Here is a 20,445-nt window from a genome sequence, read left to right on the forward strand (position 1 = left end):
GGTCTGAATCAGGACACGCAAGGTCCGATCCGAGGAAGGAGTTGTGTCACAGGCGACAGGTTGTAAACAGGTGGCCTGCAGGGCGTCCAGATGCTGGCAAGTCGCGATAACATCGTTAACGGTATTGGGATTCTTGATTGCCAGTGCATTGAACGCGACGTGGCCAATGCCCTTTAGGATGTGACAAACACGATCAGATTCCGTCATGGTGGCGTCAACACGGCGACAAAGGGCGAGGACGTCCTCGATGTAAGAGGTATATGTTTCTCCAGGAATTTCCATGCGTCTATCAAGATTTTTCTTGACCTCAGAGCGGACGTTTGGGGAACCGAAAATCTTCCGAAGCTGGTGTTTGAATGCTGCCCAGTCAGGCAAGGAGCTCTCATGGTTAAGAAACCAAGTCCTGGCAACGTCAGTGAGGTAGAATGCGACGTTGCGAAGCTTGTGAAAATCAAGCTACCGGTTACATGCGGTCATAATTGTCCAGCCAGTCGTCAACGTCGTCACTACGAAGGCCTGCGAACATGGTGGGATGGCGCTGCCGCGTCCTGACAGTCCATGAAGGAATGGCCGGTGGGGCAAAGACGGTGACGCCGGAGGCTCCTGGAGGATCGTGTGACATGGTGGCAGAAAGGCGGAGCAAGTGACGACCTGAATGAAGTTCCAGGGAAACTCGAAGTCGTAGAGTACCAAGGGATCGAGAGCAGCCTCCACGACTTGCGAGACAGCTGTTCAACCTCGACTGTTTATTAAGCAGGCCGCGCGCTGAGGAGAATGACGCTGGCCATGATGATGAATATATACAGATGAAGAAGATGAAGGGGTAATATAATACTATATATATATATATATATATATATATAGAGAGACTGGCGTCTCTTGGATGAGCCATGCGACAAGCGGATTCAGTTCAACACGTTAGGGAGATACACGTGTTTTGTGCTTATTAAGTCGCTGTCACCGACCCCGTGAACGAGGCGCAGACGCCGGACAAAATTCCAAAGCCGACTTATCAGCTTCCGAAAATAATCCCACGAACGCAAGGAGAATTAAGAATGGGTCCTCTGGTGCGCCAGCGAACGCCGGTTGCTGTCCAAAGACCAAGTCAAAGCCCAGAGTTGTCAAAACACAACAAAATATATTCTTCACACAAGGCAGTTACACACACACGTGCACACTTAGGCTAGACAACACAGTACAATTCAGATGGGTATTAACAAACACAAGAAAAATAATTCACGACAAGCACTAAAAGTCCAACACGTAAATTACAAAATGAAGGGGAACACTAAGTGTCAATCGTATTCACCCGTGTTGGTCTTGTAGCGTAGCTCGGGGCAAATCAGCGTAGCTCGGGGCAAATCTCGAAGATTCCGGAAATGCAGACGCTCGATGAACTCGTCGACTAGCTTGCCGGGGGAATCCCTTTCTTCCGCAGACGCTCCGTCTTCACGTTACATCACTTCACTGGTGCGGACTGAACTCCCTTCTGATTCCTGCACGGTGTTTTTATACTCTCCATCGGGGTTCTCGAACCTTCCTATCGGAGTCGTGATCCGTAGCATGGCCAAAACCTGGGAACCTTCTAGGCTTTTCTCGAACCTTCTACCGCCGCCGTCGGTGCGTCGTTGGGGGAAGGGGGGGCGGAGGGTGTGATGACTCATCCCGTTGGCGCACGCTCACGCAGCAGCAATCTCTTTCTCGACTCGCCGGGTAAGAAGCTGTCTCGGCGCGCACGTGTGCTCTTTCCCTCTCTCCGGTTACCGTCGTTTCGTCGAAGTTTTAGACGTCTAGACTCCGTTTGTCGCGTCGGCTGTTTGAGGCATATGCGCTCTCCCCCTCAGTTGAAGTTGTCGTGGGGCCGGCGTGTTCGTTCGCTGGATTGCATGACACGCGGCGCGCGCTTTGATTACGCGCTCTTTTGTGACGGTCGCACAATTTATACACATCTATGAAAAAGCAATGTAACGCCTTGTAAAACATTTAATACAAAAGATACAAACAATAAATCTTTCCCTAATGAAAGGTCAGTTATTCAGAAGATAATACATAATATATAGAAACATTAAACGATATCTAATAATTTCTGAACACAACTTATGACTAGAATTATTACCATAAGCATAATGTCATTCCATAACGCCATTGTTTCATTACATGTCAAAGCATGCCTTATGCCGCTGGTTTCGTTTATTTCCCGGGGGCAGAACAAAGGATTATAGAGTAAAAATTATCAGGTGCCCAAATAGATAAACATATATATTAACAAATAAATAAGACAGCGATATCTCAAAAGCGCGAAAGGGCTCGATAGCAAATATAGGAACAGCGCGGACTGTGTTATTGAGAGGAAAATGCAGCATACAACGAATAAAATTAATAAGTAAAATGCACAGATAGACTAGGGAGACACATAGCGCAACCACGCGTCTTTTCTTACCCAAATGCCCTCACTCTGCTTGCGCTGTCATGGACCCCATTTTTGTTTCTTTGTATAACTTTTTGCGTTGTTTCTAAGCCAGGTGGTTTGCTTTGACTTGTAAGTTGGTGCCTTTCTTATCCTATTAAAGACATCAGTTCGTTATCTGATGCGATGATTTCACCATCATTAAAAAAGTGTTCGTTCGAGCACTTGATCTGGAAATGAAGTCGTCGACAATCTTCTTTAAATTGATTTTGCGGGAGAGGCCTTTGTGGGCGTGCAAAATTGCCAGATGGTTCAAACGGGCTTGTCCAGTCGTCGACCGCACGTACATTTTCAGTCGCCGAAGGCAAGAAAAGGACCTCTCGGATGTGGTCGACAAGACCGGTATGGCCAACGCAGTTTTTTTTAGCTTGGCCATTTCCGGCAAAAGGTTTCGCAGATGTTCGCCCTTGCCCACCGTAAACATGTGCACGACGTCCCGAAATGTGTGCAATGATGCCGAACCATGCTGGCTTAAAATGTCAATCAGCATATCTCTGTGCAAAATCAGGCGTCCTGGTTCAAGGTCATCACCGTAGAACTATGCTATATATGGTTCGTCTTCCTTCCCTATGGCAAGCTGTTCAATGTGGGACATATGCTGCCACATATCAGGTGGAAACCTGTTGTTTAACGAAGACAGCACTGTGTCAAGTACTTCATAGAACCTCTGGCGGTACATGTCACTCGCTGTTGGAAACACGTGAGCGGAGGAACCTTCTTGATAGCGGCATGGAGTCTTTCGCCTATCGGCTAGAACACACGGGTCCTCAACTTCTACTTTTCCTGCCTATACCCTACATACGCGGTTCACGCGCTTTATTTTGGGGTTGATCTGCGCCGAGTTCAAGCTTGGGCCACCGAGATGGCTGTTGCCATCGCGTGCGCTGTCTCCCCTCGCGCCTAGTGTTATGTTTCCGCTGGTGCTTATACGGTGGAAAATACGCTTCCTTTTCAGCGTCAGACGGTTTCTGGCGAAATACCGATAAGCGAGGTGGCCACTATTCGTTTTGTCGTTGGTGCTCATGCTGTGTTTTAGCCGGTACACATTGCAACGTCCACAGCCGCGATAGAAGCAAGCTCGACGCCTGTTTTCTATTTCTCCTTTTATTGCGACAGCAATTGTATCGACACTCGAGGCAAAGTTTCGCTGTCGTCGTCGCCGTGATATCCCGCATAATCCATTCGCATAATCACCATTCCAGTTCCTTTTATTCAGATGCTCTCCCGCTTCTTAAGGCTAACTCCATTCTACCTGTATCTGGCTTGTTTAAGTATCATTTAAGTATTCTCTTCTTTAAATTGCTTAACAAACAGCTTGCTTACGAATTTGTAGACTTCAACTTACTTACTAATACCAATTCCACTAGGTTTGCGCATAATAACAACTTTCTCCTACCGAAATGTAGCACCAACTATGGAAAAATGACGTCCTCGTTTTCAGCGATAAAAATATGGAATGACCTGACACATTCTCTTAAACAAACATCATCATTGAATACATTCAAACAGGAATTGAAGTGTTTTATTCTTTGTAAATAGTTTCATGCCCGATAATATTTTTTTCTGTATAATTACGCCTGTTGATACAGGCATTTCTTTGTTTTTTGTATCTTACCATTGTATTGTATTTTGCGCGTTCTTTTGTTTTCTTTCAACGTTGCTAATTTTGCTGCTGTAACCCATGCCTTGTATGCATTTTTTTTAATTTGAACCGAGGGTCCCCTTTCAGTCTTTGATTTCGGGACCCTCGTCTGTATAGTATCGTTTACATAATCATTGTATTGAATGGATAATAAACTGAAACTGAACTGAACTGAAAGTCCAAATGTCGTATGAGTGAGCGACCCATACACTACGGGTACGAGAAAAAGCCTGTAACGCGGAACCGTAACACTTGATGAACATTATCTTCCCATGCGCTCAATATTCGGGTTAGTTGGAGGTCACGTGATCAAATGCGCGCATGGGGAGGAGAGCACGCGTTTTCTCATCTAGCCCTGCCACAGCTGCAAATTACTGTGTGCGGTTCACGCTTACGCGGCCCGCGTGCCGTATCCAATTGTTGGTAATCATTGGGGGGTGCAATGATCAAGGGCGAGCAGAGATGGCTGCTAACTTCATGCGCGCTTGTCTTCCTTCTTAGGCTGTTTTTCCACGCCCCAAGTGTTACAGATTGCATAGCCTAAGTTAAGAGAAAGAGGTAATTGGAGATCGGTGACAGAAGCCCTCCTGCAGTGGACATAAAAATATGCAGATGATGATGTTAAATTTAATTTTCGGAGCCTCGGCGAATCGCATGGATGTACGAACTGTTCGCCCCCGCTGCCGGCATTCATCATAATGCCAGCGTTGTGATAGCGACTCCTCGTGGTCACCCAGAGGGATATTTACAGGTTTGCATGGTCCGTGCATTGGGCGATGTTTGTTATTTGAATTAGTGAGTAAATGTTACTACAATTCATATAGGTAATATAACCAACGTACAGACTCGTGTGAGGGCCACACTTTTTCCCGCAATTTTGACGAGCCTTACAAGGGACCGGGCCATTTTATCTAATTTTTACAACTGCGTGTATGAAATCTACTGTAAACCTCCGCGATCGCCTCCTCTCGCCATGTATAGTCGTGTACAACTTTAGAAGGCCGTGACATGTGCCCCTCAAAGGCGGGTGCACACGAGCATCCACAAATTGACTGACGTCATGAGTCTGACGGCCGGTGACCCCGACGACGGAGGCCATAGCAGCCCGCGCTTCGAGCTGGGCCGAGTCGCGTCAGCGGGTCTATTTCTTCAGTCGCGGTGGAAATCGGCTGCTGCGCTTCAGTGGTCAGGGCGGGGCGCCTCTCCTGTCTTCTTAAGTTATAACCGACTTTTTATTGCGATAGCTATTATATGGACACTTCAACCGGATTTATGCCGTCACCGTCGTCGTCGCCGTCGCCGTGAGGTTCCGTATTGATTCCAAGGCCGATAAAATCGTCGCCGCGCGCCGTATGCGCGAGCAAAAGCCCCCGCGCGCTATCACGGAGAGCGAACGCACGGTGGAAAGCAAACGCGACCGTCGCGCGAAAGGCCGTGGGGGTATGGCATGGAGGGAGGGGGGCGGCGCTGTGCTCCGGCACCAAAGGCGTATCTTGCCACTCAATCTCCCACGCGAAATCAAGAAACGGGAAGAGGGGGGAGGGGGGGCAGCTTCTCCTCTGCCAACAACTTCTCCTCGCACTTTGCCCGTGGTGCCGGTCACCCGCACCGTCTCTTATCTCCACACGGCTATGACCTTTGTATGTGCTGTGCGTTCGCCGCTCAGTTTCCGTTGAAGGGATAGACCGCGCGAACCTGCGCTTGCTGCCAGCGTATTGACAGTCGTTGGCTGCGGTCATTCAGTGGGATCTATTGATGTTTGCTTGTGCGCGCTGACACCAAGATAGTTAATTCAGTTACTAAGCCAATGTGTCCAAGTTTATGCAGCTGATAAAACTACTATCCCCACTCCGAATAGCTCTCTACTAATTTGCTATCGCAATCGATGCTTCGCCTTTCGGGCGAAACTGCGACATTTTTTTATCGTTGCGACGCGCAAAAGTACGCTGCCCGAGAAAATTCGCAGTCGAGCGCGATCGGAATCGCGCTGAACGCGATTGCTTCTCGGTTGGATGTAAAAAATATATTTGATTTCAAGTTGGGGGTGGGGCTCTTACACGGATTTATACGGGAAGAATCTTTTTCATGTAATTCTCCTATGCTTCGCTATCATTAATAGTGCTTCGCCTTTCCGGCAAAACTCCAGCCTCTTTTTTTTTTCTCTGAGTCCTAGTAGAAGCTGTGCTGCGCATGACTGCCATTGATTCTGATTTCGAGTGAATCCGGCTTGGCCTCAATTCGGTTACTAAGTTAATTATATGTATTGTCACGGTATGATTCCTCTATAGGAGCATCGATGAAGAAGACGCTGATGATTTGGCGCGCGCTCTCGGCCATATGATTGAACTCTTGATCTTCTTGTAAATATACTGTAAATACGTTTTCCTGTTGTGTTTGCCTCCCCGTAATCCATTGGTGGAGGTGCTGGGGGTATAACCCAAGACGGAGCTCCGTAGCGGCCGCCAAGTCGCCACTCTAGGCATTTCTACCGGCGGTGAAACTACGTCAGCGGCGGCTGCCATGCGAACCGTCGTACTGGCTCCACCCCGTGACCCTGGGACCTTTTACGGCACTGCTGGCGACGACGTCGACAAATGGATTCGACTCTATGAAGCGCACATTACAGGTGGGACCCGACCATGATGTTGGCGAATGTCATATTTTATCTAAAGAGAACGGCGAAGGCCTAGTTCGATAACAACGAAGCGGAGGTGACGTTGCTATTCCGACCTGCTCTCCAATTCCTCTGTTGACGCTCCCTACCAATCAGAACCTGATCGACGTTGAAGTGGATGGCCTACCTGTTACTTCTTTGATTGACACCGGTGCCCATATTTCTGTTAAGAGTTCTTACCTCCGCCAGCAGTTAAAGAAAGTTATGACCCCTGCCCCATCACGTGTTGTACGTGTGGCCGATGGTGGTGCGTCTCCCGTAGCTAGCCTTTGTACCACACGTGTCAGTGTTGCCGGCGGTCAAACTTCTGTTTTGTTCACCGTCCTCGCCTGCTGTTCTAATGACGTCATCCTCGGTCTTGACTTTTTGTCCGCCCACTCCGCCTTCATCGATTGTTCCGCTGGTACTGTACAACTTGACCTACCAAGTGTAATTGATCAACCCGGACCAATCAAGAGTCGGCTCTGTTCTGCTGAGCACGTCCGTTTGCCGTCGCAAGTCGTGACTTGTGTTGCTGTGACGCCCTCTCCACCAGTCCCCGACGGTGACTATGTGCTCGCTTCCATCCCCGCCGTTCTGTTGACGCACAGTGTTGGTTTGCCTCGCACTGTTATATCTATACGGAACAATCTTACTTGTCTTCCTGTGATCAATTTCGGACTGTGTGCACAAGTGCTCCCACAAGGCATTCCACTCGCTATGCTGACACCCTCCTGCGATTACGTTATCTGGACATTGTCTCCTCCTGATGCTGTTCGCTCGCACACTACCGATATCCCGTCTTCTTCACCAGATCTGTCTCCTCCCGACCTGAACAAAATGATCACTCTAGACCTTTCGCCCCATCACGCTGACGATCTCCTTCGCCTCCTCTTCTCTTACAGGGACGTCTTTCACCTTTGCGACCGTCCTCTGGGTCAAACGTGCGCTGTGAAGCACCGCATAAGCATTGGCGATGCCCATCTGATCTACCGACGGCCATACCGCGTCTCTCCAGCTGAGTGCCGCATCATTCAAAAGGAGGTCGACCGGATGCTTGCCATAGGTATAATCGAGCCGTCCTGCAGCCCTTGGGCTTCTCCTGTGGTTCTTGTTAATGAGAAAGACGACAGTTGGCGATTTTGCGTGGACTACCGGTATCTCAACAAGATCACCAAAAAAGACGTGTACCCGCTTCCACGCATAGACGACGCCCTGGATTGCCTTCACGGCACCAAGTATTTTTCTTCAATCGACCTTCGGTCAAACAGGGTACTGGCAGATCGCCGTTGATGACATGGACCGTGAGAAGACCGCTTTTGTTACCCCTGACGGCCTTTATCAGTTTAAAGTCATGCCTTTCGGTTTATGCAATGCCCCGGCCACCTTCAAACGCATGATGGACACCCTCTTACACGACTTTCAATGGTCCACTTGCCTTTGTTATCTTGATGACGTCATTGCATTTTCACCGAACTTTGAAACACACCTCGACCGACTTTCTTCTATCCTTTCTGTTTTTCGCAAAGCCGGTCTGCAGCCTAGTTCATCTAAGTGCCACTTCGGACGTCAGCAACTTATCATGCTCGGCCATCTCGTCGACTCAACCGGTGTTCGCCCCGACCCTAACAAAGTTCGAGCTGTGCAGCAGTTCCCCGTTCCGACTTGCACAAAGGAAGTTCGTAGCTTTCTGGGACTATGCTCCTACTTCCGTCGTTCAGTGATGAATTTCGCGGAAATAGCACGCCCTCTCACAAACTTACTGAAGAAAGGCGTCTCGTTTTTTTGGGGTGCTGCACAGGCTGCCGGCTTCTCTACCCTCATCACGTCACTCACTACACCACCTTCCCGGCTCATTTCGACAGCTCCGCTCCAACAGAACTCCGCACCGATGCCAGCGGCTACGGAATCAGCGCTGTTTTAGTCCAGCATCAGAATGGACATGCCCGTGTTATCTTCTATGCCAGCCGTCTCCTTTCCTTAGCCGAACAGAACTATTCTATTACGGAACGGGAGTGTCTTGCTCTCGTTTGGGCGGTGAGCAAAATCTGCCTCTATTTACATGGCCAGCATTTTACCGTGAGAACCGATCACCACGCACTTTCCTGGCTTTCATCGCTTAAGGATCCCACTGGGCGTCTTCGTCGCTGGGAACTCCGGCTCCAAGAATGCAGCTACTCTGTTTCTTATAAATCTGGCCGATTGCACCGGGATGCTGACTTTCCCGCAATCCCGTGGATCCGCCTGAAACCTCCGATGACACATCTGCATGTGTACTCTCGCTCTCCGCTTTAAGGCACATCCGTGATGAACAGCGCCATGGTCCCATTTTAAGTGAGCTTATTCAGAAGCTGGATTCCGCAGTGCCCGATCCTTCCCTTCGCCTCTTCGTGCTTAAAGATGACACATTATATCGCTAAAACGTCCACCCGGACGGACGCGAACTGTTGCTCGTCGTTCCTACGCATCTGCGCTTGAGCGTTCTCGGCCAGCTACATGACGCCCCGACCGCTGGTCACCTTGGAGTTTCCCGGACCTAGGACCGCGTTCGGCGTCGCTTCTTTTGGCCCGGTCATTACCGCTCCGTTCGTCGCTACGTAGCTGCTTGTGAACCCTGAAAACGCCGAAAGAAACCACCTAAGCCTCCTGCTGGCCTCCTTCAGCCCCTTGACGTCCCATCTGACCCCTTCTTCCTAGTTGGCTTTGACCTCCTCGGTTATTTCCCAACCTCTACTTCTGGAAACAAATGGATTGCCGTTGCTACGGACCACACCACCCGCTACGCAATTACACGCGCTCTCCCTACCAGTTGTGCTACGGACATCGCTGATTTCCTGGTCCACGATATCATCTTGCATCACGGAGCCCCTTGCCAACTTCTCACCGACCGTGGCCGCTACTTTCTCTCCAGAGTTATCGATGACTTGCTTCGCTCCTGCGCGACAAAACACAAGTTTACGACGGCTTACCACCCGCAAACCAACGGCTTCACTGGGCGCTTCAACCGGACGCTAACTGACAGGTTTTCTATGTATGGGATGTTGGGATGTTGCGTTGCCCTTCGTTACATTCGCTAACAATTCCTCCCGTCATGATACCTGCTGGTTTTTCACCCTTTTATCTTCTGTTTGGCCGCGACCCAACCTTACCTTTTGACACTATCATCCCCGATGCCGTCCATTTGCCGACTAAGTACGCTCGCGATGCCATTTCCCGAGCTGATGAGGCAAGCCAAATTGCTCGCCATCGCCTTACTGCATCGCAAGGCCACCAGAAGCACCGCTACGACTCCCGTCATCGCGACGTTATCTGTACTCCGGGTGCCCTTATCTACACTCCGGGTCTGGGTATGAGCCAATGTTTGGGAGAGGAGATTAGGTTGCAAGACCGGGTACCCCGGATTTCTTGAGCTCAACGAGAGCTGAGGTTGGCCACTCCAGGGACTCCAAAACATTACCCGCCGCGGTGGCGTAGGGGCTTTAGTGTTGCGCTGCTAAGTCCAATGTTTCGGGATCGAGTACCGGTCGCGGCGGCCGCATTTTGATCGGGGCGAAATGCAAAAACACCCCTGTACCGTGCATAAGGTGCACGTTTAAGAACCCCAGGTGGTCTAAATTAACCCCCTTTACGGGATGCCTTATAATCATATCGTCGTTTTGGCACGTAAAACCCCAGAATTGAAGTTGACTAGATTTCACATGCCGAATTGAAGAGCGCGCTCTCAGCTGAAACGTACGGCATGGCTGAAGAAGTACTTCCAATTGTTCGGCTAGTAGTCTCTTTCGCTTTCGCGAGTTATCTTTGCCGCTGGAAACAGCGCAGAGCTCGCCCGTTAAGCTTTAGTCACCTGAGACCACATAATTCACACACAAAACACGCTGCGGTTTACCACCCGAAGTTCCACACGGTTCATTCACCACACCACACGAGGTCAGGAGTGACATATTTCAAATCACAGCAGCGCAACACGGAACTGAAAATTTATTTCCTTCGGCAGAGCTGAGTTCGTTCACCGCCGGTTACGAACTCGGCGGACGCGCTAGGCCTACGCGTAATGTAAACAACATCGGTGGCAGACGAGTGCTGATTATCCAGACTTCGGACTTCGAAAGCATGTTTCCATTCTTTTTGAGCACAAGGAAATATACATACAACAAGCACAGGCCTTGCGGCAGTCGTGATTCGGTTGGGATGTTTTAGCGGACGATCCCATTGAGATCGGCGGAACCCAGCGGGCCGGAGGTTGAATTCGGCAGCGTCGTTCGAACTCGGCACGAATTTTTGTCGCACTTCCACCACCCACGGTCGTCGGTCGTGTCATTGTCGGCCTAGTATCACAACACGGTCTTTAAGGAACACTGTCGCGCGTGTCGTGCTTCCAAAGAACTTGGACTATCGTTGGTGTCGGCGCCTTCGCATCGGCGGCCATCATCAGGCCTCTGATTGGTGGACGCTGGAGTAGCGTCGCTTCGCGTCGCCGATCTTCTAGTTTCGGCAGCCGGCAAAATCTCCACGCGTCGGGACATTTGACGCATTGACGCGTGCCGACGCGTGCCGTAGCGTGCCTGCGGTTGGGCCTTAAGACTACGGTGGAATTTTAGTCACCGTACTAAAACATAGCGTTGCGCAACAAAGCGGCGCCCATGGCTCGCGCTTCAGCGTGAATTCTCGTAATGCAAAAAAAAAAGGTAAGGTGTGCAGACAAAAAAAAATGTCACAGTTTCGCCCTAAGGGCGCAGCAATGAATGCGATAGCAACACAGCAATGTCATACGAAGTAAGGTGAGCGGCTTTGGTAGCAATATGAATTGTAGTAAACATGAGCTGATTAAGTAAGCAGGTGTGCTGCGGCGTAAGTAGACCGACATGAAGAGAGACTCGATGACCACGAGAAGGCGCGTGTGAAACGGTGGTGTTGATGAGAAGCGCTTCCCGTGGGCAGCGCGTGCGAAGGCACACACCTGTAGCGCTGCACTGCAGACCCGGGCAGCATTGCATGTGTAGCGTGCGTTGGAAAATGTGGCCCGACTATTACTAACTGTGGTGTGAGCGCGCACAAACAAACAATAAATAGATCACACTCAATGACTGCAGACAACGACTGTCAAAACGCTGGCAGTAAGCACATATACGTCGCAGCGGGCGAAGGTACGTGCGGTCTATCGCTTCAACGGAAACTGAGCGGCGAATGCACGGCGCATAAAGGTCAGAGCCGTGTGGAGATAAGAGACGGTGCGAGCGAGCGACGAGCGCGGTTGTTGGCAGAGAAGGAATGCGCCCCCCCCGCTCCCTCCGGCGCTCGCTTCCCGCTTCCTTGCTTGCGCGTGGAAGATTGAGTGCGTTCGCTCTCCTTGACAGCATGCGTCCCCGCACGCTTCCGCTCGGGCATACGGCGCGCGGCGAAGATTTTATCTATACGGAACCTCACGGCGACGGCGACGGCGACGGCAGAAATCCGGTGAAAGTGTCCATATAATTGCTATCGCAATAAAAGGTAAGGTGTGCAGACACTGAGGCGAAAAAAGGAAGAAGACACAAAACTCATCTGTGCATGCTCTGGAATGGTAGCACCACGTGTCAATCCGGTACACGTGCCCGTCTACGTAATAGATAACTGTTAAGGCATTTGATCTCTTCCATATGTAAGGTAATCGAAGGCTGACTCACGCAAGCACGTCCACCATTATCGATATGCCAAGCCTCGACCATTAGACGCGTATCTTCATCCCTATGCCTGTACAGTATCGCGCATTCATCTAACTCGGGCGTGCTGTTACAATCTTGGCAATCTTGGCAATGTAAGGAAAGATTAGAAGGCGATCCACCGGTTAACGACCTTTTATGTTCCATTAGCCTCTGATCAACAACATCAACAACAACACATGGCAGAAGAACCCACATTGACGGAGGCAGAGACACTGTCCCGCTTCTGTGGGTCATTTGCCAATGAGTTGGTGCCATTTCTGAATACTTGTCTCTCTCTGCTGTTCGCTGCTGCTGAGATTGGCCAGCTGTTGGGAGTACTACCTACCTATGTTGCCATGCTGGTCAGTTGTGTCCTTTATTATGTAGTATTATGTTTCAGAAGGGTGGTGGCCTGGAGCAGAGGTAGAACACCCGACCTCAAATCTGAAGGTGGTAAGTTCGAATCCTACTCCAGTCCACTACATTTTCAGGCATGGAGTGGTGCCTCACACCGGCGAAAAAAAAACATTGCCAAGAGCTAGTGGGACTATACTAGTTCAGGTGCAACCAAACTAGGCAGGCCCACTAAGCTTCATCAAAGTCACTCCCTCACCAGAACAGGAATTGACCTCCCTGGTGCAGTATTCGGCTACTACCTCCCTAATGACTTCGACAATTAACGCATGGCCGTCAGTCCCCAGTGGCTGCGGAGCACCTGACCAAGGCGGTGGTCAGATCTGCGACGTGGCAGCGGGTGCTAAGAATCTCTGGGTCCGGACAGGCCGCCAATGGAAACTGAACCTGGCAACGTACAACACGCGCACCCTCTCGAGTGAGGCTAGCTTAGCAGGACTATTTGAGGAATTATCAGGCATTGCCTGGGATATTATTGGCCTTAGTGAGGTTAGAAGGACTGGTGAAGCTTACACAGTGCTGACTAACGGCCATGTCTTCTGCTACAAAGGCCTTCCAGATATGAGAGAATCCGGGGTAGTATTTCTAGTCCATAACAACATAGCGGGCAACATTGATGAATTCTACAGCATTAATGAGAGGGTAGCGGTCGTCGTAATAAAGCTGTTTAGGAGGTACAAAATGAAGGTAGTACAAGCCTACGCCCCAACCTCCAGTCACGAAGATGAAGAGATAGAACAGCTTTATGAAGATGTCGAATTAGCAATGAGAGAGGTGCAAACTCAGTATTGACACGTATACATGTTTATCTTTCACCGGTGGCCGCTTTCCACCGGCTAACAAATGTTAAACGTTATCGCTCGGCGCAGGACGCGCCTGTATAGGAAGTTTCTAGAACGTTATCGATGCTTCTTTCCATTGCCTGTTTTCACCGACGCTTATGTTATCTGATTGCATGACTGACGCGAATTGTCTAGAACTTTCTAGAAGACACGCGGGCATCAGGGATTAATCTAGAACCTTCGATGACTCAGGTATAAAAGCCGACGCGTTTCGCCGCTGATCAGATTTTCGACGATCTCCGACTGTGTTCGCCGCTATCGTTGTGCATTGAGTGTACCTTGCTTTTGTGGGCACAGGTTCGCCCAATAAACAACCAGTTTCGTCGTACACAGTTTTACGACTGTTTTCTTCAGCGTCACTACTACGTGACATCTGGTGGAGGTGCTAGTGCGTTCATGCAGCGAACGCACCCGCAAAGCCGCGATCCAAGCCCGAAACCGGAGGACAACGCCAACGTCACCAAAGACCAGCGAGCTAGCCGTAGGCAGCAAGGACTTCTGCCGGAGTACAGACTCCTTCCCGAGAAGACCACAGCGATCAAGGCCAAGTCAACGACCCCAATGGCAGCCCCAGCGTTCCCCATCCTGCTGCAACAACCTCGGGAGCCACCGACCTTCCGTGGATCATCGGCTGAAGACCCTGAAACCTGGCTGGAGACATACGAGCGGACCGCGACGTTCAACAAATGGAGCGACGACGACAAGCTGCGCCATGTCTATTTTTCGTTGGATGACGCTGCTCGGACGTGGTTTGAGAACAGAGAGACCACCCTGGTTACGTAGGACCTTTTTCGTGAAAACTTCGTGAGGACCTTCACGAGTGTCATACGAAAGGAGAGGGCAGAGGTTCTCTTAGAAACCAGAGTGCAATTGCCTAACGAGAGCATCGCGATCGTCACGGAGGAGATGACTCGCCTCTTCCGATACGCCGACCCCGACATGTCTGAAGAAAAGAAAGTTAGGTTCTTGATGCGGGGCGTCAAGGAGCATCTATTCACCGGATTGATGTGCAACCCGCCCAAGACTGTGGCAGAATTTGTTTCGGAGGCGACAACGATCGAGAAGACGCTTGAAATGCGAGCCAGGCAATACAACCGCCGTGCGCTGACAAACTACGCCGAAGCTCAAGCTCTAGGCGCCGACAACCTGCACGAGGTGATCAGAGCGGTTGTACGGGAAGAACTACAGAAATTATTCCCAAGATCGCAGCCTCAGGTGGCTTCAATCGCTGACATAGTTAAAGAAGAGGTTCAGCGATCACTGGAAGTGCCAGAAGTTCCGGCATCGCCTCAACCACAGCCGCAAGCGATGACTTACGCCACCGTCGCCCGTCGTGAAGGCCCCCCTCCGCGCTCGCGCCAGGGCCCCGTAACGCCGCAGTTCCGTCGTCCACCGCCGCCGCCGCCAGCACGCCCGCCCGTCGCCCAGCGCAGCTACCAGCGGAAGACGGACATTTGGCGCGCCCCCGACCATCGCCCGCTCTGCTATCACTGCGGGGAAGCCGGCCATGTCTACCGCCGATGCCCATACCGCGAGACATGCCTACGAGGGTTCGCGTCAACGCGCCACGTCCACAGCTTGGCGAGCGACCACGTGACATCGCCGACTACCTTGCCGGAGCCCAGTGGCAACCACGACGATCCTCACGCTCGCCGTCACCAGGCCGCTACATCTCGCCGCATCGCCGTCAGTACAACGGTCCCACCCGGGGCCGATCTCCCAGCCCTTACCCGGGAAACTAAAGGCAGCAACCGATGGAGGTGCGGTTGCTGTACGACGCAATGCCGAAGATCCTCCCACGCCGCCGACGACGACGATTCGCGCATCATCACAACGAGGTACCAGCACACCGCCTAGCAAGCGCCTTGACGACAACACTTCACCGCCGAAAGAAGACCTACCGACGCGACGTAGCTGCAGCGAAGCAAGCCGACGTAGCCGTGATCCGACGCCACGAATTAACCGCAACGCCAGACGCCGGTCTACCGATCTAGACGTGCTCATCGATGGCCATAACGTCACCGCTCTCGTCGACACTGGAGCCGACTATTCCGTCTTCAGTGGCCCGTTCGCCGCCAAGTTGAAGAAGGTGAAAACAGCCTGGCAAAGACCTGATATCCGAACAGCGGGAGGCCACCTAATAACGCCGACTGGAATCTGCACAGCGCGAGTCACGGTAAACAACCGCACTTACCCGGCGAGCTTCGTAATCCTGCCGCACTGCTCCAGGGATGTCATCCTAGGAATGGACTTTCTAAATCAACACGGTGCAGTCATCGACTTAAGGTCCAAGTCGATAACGCTTTCAACGCACAACGCGATACCACCGGATACAAGCATACGTTACCATGCATTGAATGTGCTTGAAGAACAAGTCACCGTTCCGCCTGGCTCCAGCGTAATGATTTCCGTCGGTACCGAAGTGCCTGCAGATATGGAGGGCGTAATCGAGGGCGATCATCACTTACTGCTCGACCGTGAAATTTGCGTCGCTAGAGGCATAGCTGAGCTACGTGCAGGGAAAGCAAGGGTGATGCTCACGAACTTCAGCCCCGAATACAAGCACATTAACAAAGGCACCACGGTCGCCTACATCGACTAAATAGTACAAGCCAGTAGTGCTTTCGCCTTCACGGATTCCAGTGCACCTGCAACGACGACTACACTACCTGAACCAACTTTCGACGTCAATCAGAACCTTCCCAGGCACAAGAAAGAACAACTAAAGGCCCTGCTCCTGCAATACGAGGACTGCTTCTTGTCGTCGTCAAAAGTTCGACAAACCCCTGTCGCCAAGCACCGCATCATAACCGACGAAAATGTCCGGCCACTCCGTCAGAGCCCGTACCGAGTTTCGGCGCGCGAACGCGAGGCCATAAGGCAACAAGTCGACAAAATGCTACGCGACGACATCATCCAGCCGTCCAAGAGTCCGTGGGCGTCCCCCGTGGTGTTAGTGAAGAAGGATGGAACCCTGTGTTTCTGCGTCGATTATCGTCGCCTCAACAAAATCACGAAGAAGGACGTATACCCCCTCCCGCGGATTGATGACGCCTTGGAATCGACTCTACAACACAAAGTATTTTTCGTCGATGGACCTCAAAACCGGCTACTGGCAAATCGAAGTCGACGAGAGGGACCGGGAGGAGACTGCCGTTAAAACACCAGACGGACTGTTCGAGTTCAAGGTCATGTCGTTTGGTCTTTGCTCGGCGCCTGCCACTTTCCAAGGTGTCATGGATACAGTACTGGCAGGCTTGAAGTGGCAGACTTGCATCGTCTACTTGGACGACGTCGTTGTGTTTGCCTCAAGCTTCGAGGAACACCTCCGGCGCCTTGAAACAGTTCTTCAAGCAATCAAGACCTCCGGACTCACGTTGAAGCCAGAAAAGTGCCGCTTCGCATATGAGGAGCTCTTGTTTTTGGGCCACGTCATCAACAAGTCTGGAGTGCGCCCCAACCCTCAGAAAACTGCGGCCATCTCCAACATTCCTCCGCCCGCTGACAAGAAGGCAGTGCGTAGATTTCTTGGACTGTGCGCCTATTACAGGCGCTTCGTCAAGAATTTTTCACGGATCGCTGAGCCACTGACGTATCTCACGAAGGCCGACGTCGAGTTCAAGTGGGAGACGCCGCAAGTCGAAGCATTTGAAGAACTGAAGCGACGCCTGCAATCGCCGCCAATACTTGCGCATTTCGACGAAAATGCCGATACCGAAGTCCACACCGACGAAAGCAGCGTAGGACTCGGCACCGTGCTTGTGCAGAGGACTGACGGACTAGAAAGGGTTGTAAGTTTCGCTAGCCGGTCGCTATCGAAGGCGGAAGCAAATTATTCCACAACAGAAAAGGAGTGCCTCGCCATCATCTGGGCTACATCAAAGTTTCGCCCCTACCTCTATGGCAGGCCCTTTAAAGTTGTGAGCGACCACCACGCCTTGTGTTGGCTAGCTAACTTGAAGGATCCTTCAGGTCGCCTCGCACGATGGAGCCTGAGACTTCAAGCATTCGACATCACCGTCGTTTACAAATCCGGGCGAAAGCACTCTGACGCCGATTGTTTGTCTCGCGCCCCCGTCGAACCGCCGCCAGAAGACGACCAGGATGACGACACTTTCTTGGGACCCATCAGTGCCGACGAATTCGCCGAACAACAACGAGCCGACCCAGAACTAAGGAGCCTTGTAGACTACCTGGAAGGCAAGACCGTCATTGTGCCGAAGGTGTTCAGGCGAGGATTGGCGTCGTTTTTCTTGCAAAACGACATTCTCCTAAAGAAGAACTTCTCGCCTCTCCGAGCCAACTACCTCCTCGTGGTGCCCTCAGCATTGCGTCAAGAGGTTCTGCAAGCTCTCCATGACGACCCAACGGCTGGACATCTCGGTTTTTCCCGCACGCTCGCAAGGATACAAGAAAAATACTACTGGCCTCGCCTCTCAGCTGACGTCGCCCATTACGTAAGGACATGCCGAGACTGTCAGCGACGCAAAACACCGCCGACAAGGCCAGCCGGGCTTCTACAGCCGATCGAGCCACCTCGCCGACCGTTCCAGCAGATCGGGATGGACTTACTGGGACCTTTTCCGACGTCGACGTCCGGGAATAAATGGATCGTCGTAGCTACGGACTACCTCACCCGCTACGCCGAAACAAAAGCCTTGCCCAAAGGCAGTGCCGCCGAGGTAGCCCGATTCTTCGTTGAGAACGTCCTCCTGCGTCACGGTGCCCCGGAAGTCCTCATCACCGACAGAGGTACGGCCTTCACGGCTGAACTAACTCAAGCCATCCTGCGATACAGCCAGACAAGCCATCGCCGCACCACCGCCTACCACCCGCAGACGAATGGCCTCACCGAGCGCCTAAATAAGACCATCGCCGACATGCTGGCAATGTACGTCGACGTCGAACACAAGACGTGGGATGCCATCCTTCCGTACGTGACCGTCGCATACAACACGGCCGTGCAAGAAACGACGCACATGGCGCCGTTCAACCTGGTCTACGGAAGGAACCCGGCAACGACGCTTGACGCCATGCTACCGGACGTCGCTGACGAAGAAAATCTCGACGTTGCCACCTATTTGCATCGTGCCGAAGAAGGTCGACAGCTCGCCCGCCTGCGCATCAAGAACCAGCAGAAAACCGACAGCCGACACTACAACCTTCGACGACGCTACGTCGAGTACCAGCCCGGAGACCGTGTTTGGGTCTGGACTCCGATACGCCGACGAGGACTTAGCGAGAAACTCTTACGTCGCTATTTCGGACCATATAAGATCATTCGACGTATTGGCGCACTGGACTATGAGGTCGTGCCAGACGGCATTTCGCAATCACAGCGGCGCCGCGCACGACCCGAAGTCATCCATGTGGTGCGTCTTAAGCCTTTCTACGCCCGCTGACGAACTTAGGTACTTTGTTACTTTATGTTATTTCTCTTCTTTATTACGCGTGGTTTTGTTTTCGCTTTCACATTTGTTTGTAGCATCGGGACGATGTTTTTTAAGGGGAGGGTATTGACACGTATACATGTTTATCTTTCACCGGTGGCCGCTTTCCACCGGCTAACAAATGTTAAACGTTATCGCTCGGCGCAGGACGCGCCTGTATAGGAAGTTTCTAGAACGTTATCGATGCTTCTTTCCATTGCCTGTTTTCACCGACGCTTATGTTATCTGATTGCATGACTGACGCGAATTGTCTAGAACTTTCTAGAAGACACGCGGGCATCAGGGATTAATCTAGAACCTTCGATGACTCAGGTATAAAAGCCGACGCGTTTCGCCGCTGATCAGATTTTCGACGATCGCCGACTGTGTTCGCCGCTATCGTTGTGCATTGAGTGTACCTTGCTTTTGTGGGCACAGGTTCGCCCAATAAACAACCAGTTTCGTCGTACACAGTTTTACGACTGTTTTCTTCAGCGTCACTACTACGTGACAGTATACTATAGTCATGGGCGACTTCAATGCAAAAGTGGGGAAAAAGCAGGTTGGTGAGCAAGCTATTGGCAACTATGACATCGATTCTAGGAATGCAAGAGGAGAGATGTTGGTAGAATTCGCGGAAAGGAATAAGCTCCGAATAATGAATACATTCTTCAGGAAGCGCAGCAACAGAAAGTGGACCTGGAAAAGCCCTAATGGAGAAAAAAGGAATGAAATAGATTTCATACTCTCTGCCGATCCAAGCATAGTGCAGAATAGTGAAGGTAAAGTGCAGTGGCCATAGGTTAGTGAGGTCTAGCATTTCTCTCAATTTGAAGAGAGAAAGAGTGAAATTAGTCAAGAGGAAACAGGCCAACCTAGACGCAGTAAGGGTAGAAGCAGACCAATTCAGGCTGGCGCTCGCAAAAAAATATGCAGCTTTATACCAGGAACAAGATAACATAGAGGTAATGAATGAAACCGTAACTAGGTTGGTCTCAGAAGCAGCATTTGAGGTGGGAGGTAAGGCACCAAGGTAACCAGTAGGTAAGCTCTTCCAAGAAACAAAGGACCTAATAAAGAAACGACAAAACATGAAAGTGTCCAACTCAAGAGATCAGATAGAATTCGCTGAACTGTGAAAACTTATCAACAAGAAGAAAATAAGGGATATTCGAAATTATAACGTGGGAAAGATTGAGGAAGCCGTAAAATATGGACACAGCATGGAATCAGTAAGAAGAAAGCTTGGCATAGGACAAGGCAAGATGTTTGCTCTGAAAGATAAGAATAATAATATCATCAACAATTTCGATG

This window comes from Dermacentor silvarum, chromosome 4 (assembly GCF_013339745.2).
Source record: "Dermacentor silvarum isolate Dsil-2018 chromosome 4, BIME_Dsil_1.4, whole genome shotgun sequence".
NCBI classification, from domain to species: domain Eukaryota; kingdom Metazoa; phylum Arthropoda; class Arachnida; order Ixodida; family Ixodidae; genus Dermacentor; species Dermacentor silvarum.